This window comes from Temnothorax nylanderi, unplaced genomic scaffold (assembly GCF_030848795.1).
Source record: "Temnothorax nylanderi isolate EJ_2023f unplaced genomic scaffold, tnyl_v1.0 TNYL_tig0671_pilon, whole genome shotgun sequence".
Taxonomy (NCBI): Eukaryota; Metazoa; Arthropoda; class Insecta; order Hymenoptera; family Formicidae; genus Temnothorax; species Temnothorax nylanderi.
In genome coordinates, this window is record NW_027249733.1 from 22,159 (window position 1) to 31,945 (window position 9,787).

General features: G+C 33.0%; 1 pseudogene; it reads right to left on the reverse strand.

Annotated features, from left to right (window-relative positions):
* Nucleotides 1-2,497: 2,497 nt before the first annotated feature.
* Nucleotides 2,498-5,742, reverse strand: LOC139784758 (NADH-ubiquinone oxidoreductase chain 5-like; annotated as a pseudogene).
* Nucleotides 5,743-9,787: the final 4,045 nt, after the last annotated feature.

Genomic DNA, 9,787 nt, shown 5'->3' on the forward strand with positions numbered 1-9,787 from the left:
ATATTTAATATAATTCTATAATTTTTGGTTTATTCTTAGAATATACTGAACAATCCATTGATTGAAAAATCTAAAATTTATAAAATCATTTCCAAGGGTATTAGTTTAAAATAAAAACATTTAAATTGCATTTAAAAATTATAAATTTTCTCATATATCTTATCTCTTAAAGTAAAAAATTACAATTTAATTTCGACTTAAATACTTAATTTAATATAAAAATCTAAGAGAACTTTAAAAAATCTTTTAACTAAAATCAAGATAGAGGTAAATTATTGTTAATAATTCCATTGAAACTTTTTAACTTTCTAGTTGAAGTAATTTAAAATGAACTTCTAATTCATTACCTATGATAAATTTCTAAATCATATTACTTTAATTTTGTTTAATTATAAATAAAATTAGTTTTAACCAAATTAAGAAATAATAAATATTATTCACCATCCTCCACTTAATTACCCTTTATATATTCTATATTCTAAAAATAAAAATAATTAATAATTTAAATATAGTTTAAAAAACATTATATTTTCACTATAAAAATAATATTCTATATATTTATTTAAAAATCCACTAATTTTTTTAATATCTTTAATATTATGCTTTATGCCTTTATAAGCTATTTAAATTTTTAAAATAATAAATATATTCACCCTAAAATATAAATTAATAAATATACAAACATATATATCTTATATATAAATTTAACACGAAAATATTGAATTATATATATGAATGAATTTTTTCCTAAATATTCTAATCAAGATATATCTACCTCTATCACTTTTACCCCCACAATATTTAAAGGATTATACAATCACAAATATAAATAATTTAAATACCACATTGAACTCACATAAAAATTTAAATAATAAAATTTCCTTATTAAATTATTAAAAGCTAAAAATATCCCAATGATTAATCCACACATACAACTTTTTAAAGTTAATAGTTTCAATCCCGCCCTTAAATAAGCCCCATATAAATCATAAAAAAACAATCAACTTAATATAGATCCTACACAAATTTTTATCATTACTAAAATTATTATAGATAAGTTCATTAAATTATTTTCTTTTAAATTATAATAACTATAAAATTTTATATTAAAAAAAAAATGTAATAATATAAACGAATAGAATAAGAAACAGTAAATATTAAAGAAATTAAAATTAAAACTACTAAAAATATATTTGCTATTAATATACAGGGTGTCACTGAATGTTTGGTACTTTTCTCATATTTAGATAGAGCGAGCCAAACTGAGTCGAAAAGTCATGTACCATTTTGCAATTTTCGCGATAGTTGATGAGTTATTAATGATTAAAAATCGCCGTATTAGCCCGCCCACCGCCAAATCCAAGCGCGCGGTGAGATGCGGCTGCCCCGCGGTCGGCGTGCGGGCAGTTGTTTTCTACAAGCGGCGATGATGACACGGCGCGACGCACGAGCGGCGCGTAACGCCGGGCCCCCGTCCTGAGCGATGATAGTTTCTCGCCTTTTTTAAACAGAAATAAAATTTTCTAACATAGAAAAATTTTTTGTGCGTACGTATGTACATACGTGTGTACATGCATACACACAGGAACATATCAATTGTACTGCTTAAAAAAGCGATTACTCAATTTACTTTTTTTCTTTTAGTAAGTAACGGTTGTCTTTAAGAAAGAATATTTTCTTGATGATAGTCTTAAAATGTACAAATTTTAGAAAGAGTCTTTATCATGTACTCGAAAGAAGAATTTATACTCCTTCAAAGAACATAATAAAATTTTATCAAAGAAAAGTCAAAATAATAAATAAAGTAATATGAGGACCCTCGAGATTAAAATAGGAGAAGTCAAGGCTATGAGGGTCAGACGCAGATCACAGTGCGTAATATCAGAAATAACTGATTTATTCGTCGTTTTGATACATTACATCGATCCGTACGTTTTGGCTCAGCTTTGAGCCATCTTCAGCGGTAGTTACAGAAGTTAAGTTACACGTTCTCCGTACCGTATGGTGAGTAGTTTACTGATTCAAAGTATCAGAAACATTGACCAATTGATCCATATCTTTAAATTTGTTCAATTAATATTGAGATATTAAAAAGATCCCTTAGAAAACTCACAAATTCGGTCTGAAAAACGTGGAATACAGAGCCATTTACATAATGAATACTCTCTGCGAGAAGACTTGACGATCTTGTCGACACGACACACAATGATATGAAAGGTCTTGCAAGAAGAGGCATGTCGTAGGTCAACACACCGGCGAGGATTATAACAAAGCACGATTTGACACCGTCACAATATTACATGTACCAATAGTAAAACCCCGATTTGCCAACGACCAAAGTTCATGAGCATGGATTACAATTTGCTCAAAACCGTGACATATGCATGATGCAAAAAATCCGTGTCATTTTGAGACGGTGTCAAATCGTGCTTTGTTATAATCCTCGCCGGTGTGTTGACCTACGACATGCCTCTTCTTGCAAGACCTTTCATATCATTGCTGTGCATGTGTCGTGTCGATAAGATCGTCAAGTCTTCTCGCAGAGAGTATTTATTATGTACATGGCTCTGTATTCCACGTTTTTCAGACCGAATGGTGAGTTTCCTAAGGGATCTTTTTAATATCTCAACATTAATTGAACAAATTTACAGATATGGATCAATTGGTCTATTTTTCTGATACTTTGAATCAGTATACTCACCATACGGTACGGAAAACGTGTAACTTAATTTCTGTAACTACCGCTGAAGATGGCTCAAAACTGAGCCGAAACGTACGGATCGATGTAATGTATCAAAACGACGAATAAATCAGTTATTTCTGATATTACGCACTGTGATCTGCGTCTAACCCTCATAGCCTTGACTTCTCCTATTTTAATCTCGAGGGTCCTCATATTACTTTATTTATTATTTTGGCTTTTCTTTGATAAAATTTTATTATGTTCTTTGAAGGAGTATAAATTCTTCTTTCGAGTACATGATAAAGACTCTTTCTAAAATTTGTACATTTTAAGACTATCATCAAGAAAATATTCTTTCTTAAAGACAACCGTTACTTAATAAAAGAAAAAAAGTAAATTGAGTAATCGCTTTTTTAAGCAGTACAATTGATATGTTCCTGTGTGTATGCATGTACACACGTATGTACATACGTACGCACAAAAAATTTTTCTATGTTGTTAGAAAATTTTATTTCTATTTAAAAAAGGCGAGAAACTATCATCGCTCAGGACGGGGGCCCGGCGTTACGCGCCGCTCGTGCGTAATCATCGCCGCTTGTAGAAAACAACTGCCCGCGCGCCGACCGCGGGGCGGCCGCATCTCGCCGCGCGCTTGGATTTGGCGGTGGGCCGGGCTAATACGGCGATTTTTAATCATTAATAACTCATCAACTATTGCGAAAATTGCAAAATGGTACATGACTTTTCGACTCAGTTTGGCTCGCTCTATCTAAATATGAGAAAAGTACCAAACATTCAGTGACACCCTGTATATACTTCCTCTATAATAAAATTTTTTGAATAAAATCCAGCTATAAATGGGAACCCGCACAAGGCTAAACTAGAAATTATAAATCTCATTATAGTAAAAGGAATTACTTTATTTAAATTCCCTAACAAACGAATATCTTGATTATTTATTATAGAATGAATAATAATCCCCGCACACATAAATAACATAGATTTAAAAATTGCATGAGTTATTAAATGATAAAAAGCAACAATCTTTATCCCCATTCTTAAAATCATTATTATTAACCCTAACTGCCTTAAAGTAGATAAAGCAATAATTTTTTTCAAATCATTTTCAACATTAGCTACTAACCCAGATATAAATATAGTCAAAACTGATAAAAATAATAAAAATAAATTTACTTTACTCCCTAATAAAAATCTGTTAAATCGAATCATTAAATAAACCCCAGCAGTAACTAAAGTTGAAGAATGAACTAGCGCTGAAACTGGTGTTGGAGCTGCTATTGCCATGGGTAATCACATAGAAAAAGGAATTTGAGCTCTTTTTCTAATTGCAGCTAATAATATTATGAATATTAATAATTTATCCTCCCTTAACATTCAATAATTTCACCTCCTTTTTATTAACAATAACCCAATCCTTATCAACAACCCCACATCACCCACTCGATTACATAAAACAGTAACTATTCCTGAATTATAAGATATAAAATTTTGATAGTAAATTACTAAACAATAAGAAACTAACCCCAATCCATCCCACCCAAATAAAATTCTAATAATCCTAGGAGAAATAATTATTAAAACCATAGATATAATAAACAAAATCACTAAATAAATAAAACGTTCAATAAATTTTTCCCTATATATATATATATATATATATATAACTATATACTATAATTATAGAAGAAATCAAAAAAATAAAGCTAATAAATAATAACAAAATTCAATCAATAAAAATAAAAATTTCTATATTTACAGAATTAACTCTTATTATTATCCACTCTATTATAACTACAAAATCTAGATAATTTATTAATAACCTTAATAGAAATAAAAATAAAAACATTAAAAATATTAAATAATAATAAACAAAAATATTTAAAATAACTTAGATACTTTAAAATATAATTTTAATTCCACAAATTAATGTTTTCTCTTAAACTACTTAAATACATAAATATTAATAAATTTATTAAAATTAAAATTAGAGGCATTATATCTAAAATTACAACCAAATATTCCTTTATCACACCTAAATTAAACTTAGTTTCTAAATATACACTCTCCCCATGCTAAACATAAAAAAATAAATATAATGAATAAGCTCTTCTAAAAAAACAAACTAATACAAAAAAATTATTATCATTATATCTCAATTTAAAACTACCCCTAACATTAATATCTCTCTAAAAAATCCTAAAGAAAAAGGAAACAAAAAATTAATTACACATAACAAAAATCACAATATTCTTATCCTAGGCAATCCTCTTATCATTCCTTTATTTATGACTAATAATCGACTAAAAGTTTGTTCATAATACAAATTTACCATATAAAATAAACCGGATGAACATAACCCATGAGAAATCATCATAATATAACCCCTTAAAAATCCTAACTTAAATAAAGTTAATATCCTACATAATATTATATTTATTTTATATGAACAACAGAAGAATAAGCTACTAATCTTTTTATATCCACCTGAGTCATACACACTAACCTTATCAATATCCCCCCTACAATTCCAATTCTAATAATTAATCAATTAAACTTTAATCTCATCTTAATAAATATTTCTAAAAATCGAATTAACCCATATCTCCCTATTTTTAATAAAACTCCCACCAAAATTATTAATCAATAAACAGGTGCCTCTACATAAGCCTTGGGAAGTCAAATATGTATTAAATAAATTGGCATTTTAATGTAAAAAGCTATGAAAATTATTAAAAATCCTCCAAATCTAAATATAACTCTTCTTATTAAAATTTTTATTAAAACAAATTTTAAGGTTATTTCACAAAAATAAAAATTAAAAATATAAACCAACAAGGGCGCAGAAATCAATAACATAAACTATTAAATAATATGAAGATATTAACCGCTCAGGATTGCCCCCTCAATATACAATTAATATAAAAGTAGGGATTAATCTTACCTCAAACATAAAATAAAATATAAATAAATCCAATGACATAAAAAATAACATTAATACTAATAATAAATTAATAAAAACTATAATCTTAATTTCTCCCTCTTTTTTTAAACATATCAACATTAACCCTACAATTCAAAAACTTATCATAATTAATCACACAGAATAATAATCTATACCCAAATACTTAAAAACTATATTTAATAAAATCTCTTTATACAAATATACATAAAAATCAATATTAATCTTAAAAAATAACAAATATTATAATAAAACATAATTATTTTATTTTTAACTAATATCAAATTTAAAAAAACAACCACAAACACAAATTTTATCATATATAAATCATACTATTTATAAACCCCTTATTTATAAAAATTTTTTTAAATTTTCTAATATTTAAACTATAATATAAATCTCTACCATAATATCAAATAATTTGAACCAACAATCCTAACCCCAACACTCCCTCACAAACTCTAAAAATTAAATAATAAATTAAATAAAATTCTATATTATAAACTCCAAAACATATATACATAATTAATGAAATATTTACCACTACCATCTCCATTAACATCAAAATAATTAATATATATTTATATATATAAATTAATAAAATATAAAAAATTATAAAAATTTGAATTCTAATTAACATTAAATCTAAAAAAATTAGTTTTATAATTTAAGATATTAAAAATATTAATTTTGTAAATTAAAAATAAATTCAAAATTTTAAAACTATCAAAAAAATAATCTAATACTATACCCTTAATCTCCAAAATTAATATTTTTTATAAACTATATTTTGTTCCTACAAAAAATCTCATTATTAAATTAACCCATATTAATAAATAATTATGCCAAAAATACTTTTTTTTAATATTTTTTTTATAATTTTATTATTTTTAATCCTACATATACTAATGAACATTCAACCTCACCCTATTCTCATAATTTTACTAATTCTTATTAATACCTTCTCAATTTGTCTAATAATTTCACTATGACAACCTTGCGACCGCTCTCTCCCAGGGCGATCGCGCGTCAGCGAGGCTCGCCTCGCGTAGTCATTGAGCGTTCGGTGATACCCCCGAGTGTCGCGAGCGAAAGCGACACGCAGTTCGCGTGGGAAAGAGAGCAGCCACAGGTCATCCCCGCGAGCTCACCGGCGAGCTCAATCCATGGCGGGCATAGCGAGGCCTCGACCAGCAGCCAGGCGATCCCGGTTCAACCAAAAATCGTCTGGGTGCCTGTGCCCGTGGGGGAGGTCGATCAACCCTCTGACGACTTCCTCTCACCGTCGGGCGAAGAGGACGAGGCGACGGAACGCGCCTAGGCGACAGATAGCGGGCAGCCAGCCCGGTTACACACACGTGTCGTGTATTGTCCCTTTAATTTACGGTTATGGTTTTTCGTTTGGTCCACCTGAGTTTATTTTATATTCGCTCATTCAATCTGAACAATATTTCGCGTTCTGACATTCGGGAGGATGACGATCTCCTGAACTAGTTGATAAGTTAGTCTATAAGTCGCGTATGCCCATATGGCAAAGATATATTTTGCGTTCAGCCCGTAGGGCATAAGATAGGCTAAGTTTCCAATAACAGGCAGCTGGCCGGAAAATATCCTTTTATTTTGCGTTTTAAGACGGTTCACCCTATGGTTGATATTAATTTCGTGCGCGCTGAGGCCAGCGCGACTGTCAGCGCTCCGGACCAGTGGGCCGCAACAATCTCCAGGAATAAAGGTACGTTTCCGCATTACGGGGACCTGGGACACCCGCCTATGGGGTCGGCGTCAAGGTCCGGCCATCGAAAGGAAACCTGGGCAACTTCCCCAGGAAGTCGCTCCATAAACTGGTTCGGTAGCACTCCAAAGGGGGTGCGCATAGGTCGGCGTCAACGGCCGACGAGCAGAACCTGGTACAAGCAACTTCTCCAGGAAGTCGCCCCATAAACTTGTTCGGGAGCACCTTAAAAGAGGTGCGCACAGGTCAGCGTCAACGGCCGACGGACGGAACCCTGTCCACGCAACTTCCCCAGGAAGTCAATCCAGAAACTCGTTCGGTGGCATCTCCAAGGAGGTGCGCACAGGTCGGCGTCAGCGGCCGAAGGACAAAACCGCACCCGGACAACTTCTTCAGGAAGTCGGTCCGGAAATACCACCCGGGGCATCACAGAGACGGTGCGCATGGGTCGACGTCAACGGCCGACAACCGGAATCGTATCCGGATGACTTCTCCAGGAAGTCGGTCTGGAATCGGCATCGGGGACATCCCCGAGACGGTGCGCACGGGTCGGCGTCAACGGCAGGCCGGTAACTAAAAAGGTGAAAACCTGGTGTAGCGGTATCGACGAGGAAGTACCTTCGCGTGGTACTGCGCGTGGACATTTCCACCCGCGAGCGGCCAAAACGAGGGCACGGGGGTCAAGCGTGAGAACCACGAGCGGCGACATGATCTTGCGTGCGAAAAGAAGAGAAAGTTGTGACGTCACAGCGAACGGCGAAAACAACTCGAGAGTAGGGATGGCTCGGTATGGTGGGGAGCCAACGAGAGACAGGCAAATCGAGGCAGTCTCTCGAGTACCGTCTTAGCGAACGGACGTGTCGCGCGATAGTAGCGTATACCGCGAGCGTAGTACATTGCGATAGTTAACGACGGTGCACAACAATCGGGAACTCCCGCGTAATTGCGCGTTAAACTACTCGCTCAACAATAGCGAGGGATAATTCGTTATCAACAATTAAGTGACAGTGCGATTTTACGTTGACGACTCTTAGTGCGTATCAAGTATATTACAACCTCGGACATTGGGTCTCGCGGCTACGAGATATTGCATGAACAGCGTCATTGTTAATAAATATTCCACTGGGATCGAATAAATCGGCGATTACAAGATTTGTTACAAATAAAGCGGCGTTCACACCGATGTGTGACTACACCATTGTGAAGCACCTTTACCTATTGTGAAACGATCTGTACCGCTGAAATAAGGATCGGAGATTAAAGAATTATTAATTCTAACCTACAGTTTCTCGTTTAATTAAACAATTAGTGATACTTACCTTCTACTTACCTTGTCCTCTGGCGGTGATCCATCGTTGTCCAAGCGGCCATCTGGTATGCGGTGAAGCGAGGATCCGGGGAAGCAGAGCAGCGGCGATGATCCATCCTGGGCAGGAACCTGAAACATAGAAGAGAATTAGTACACGATTAAAATAATTAACGGGACTTACCTTTATCTGGTATGCGAATAGGCGCGAGGATCCAGAGACGGGGAACGGCAACGGTGATCCAGTAGAGACATCAGCCTGAGACAAATAAACAACATTAGCGTCGAATCGAATATCGAGGCGTTAGTGCGTATTTACCTTCTCGGTACTTCAAGGTTAAACCGAGTGGCGACCGTTAGATGGGAAGATAACCGCGTGTATCGGGTCTACCTTGTGCCGTCCGGTCACAACCTAACCCTATATACCCACTCTCCTCAATATTTCTTATTGATGAAATTTTGGTTCCTTATTAGGAATATTTTTATTCATTCAAATTATTAGAGGATTCTTTTTATCACTACACTACTGCCCCAATAATCAACTTGCATTTTCAAGTATCATTCATATTATACAAAATATTTCAAATGGATAATTAATACATAATATTCATATTAATGGTGCTTTTTTTTTATTTGTATATATACTCACATCGCCCGAGGAATCTACTATAATTCTTTCAAACTAATCAATACTTGAATAATTGGAGTAAGAATTTTTTTAATTTCTATAGCAACAGCCTTCCTTGGCTACGTTCTACCGTGAGGCCAAATATCTTACTGAGGAGCCACAGTAATTACAAACCTAGTATCCACTATTCCTTACATAGGTCAAATAATCGTAATATAAATTTGAAAGGGATTTTCAATTAATAATGCAACACTAAATCGATTCTATTCTATACATTTTATCTTCCCATTTATCATCTTAATAATAGTAATTATACATTTATATTTTCTTCACATAACTGGCTCTTCAAATCCTCTAGGAATTAACAGTAATTCCTACAAAATCCCCTTCCATATTTATGTTTCCTTTAAGGATATATTCGGTTTCATATTATTCCTAACAGTTTACTCAATCTTAAT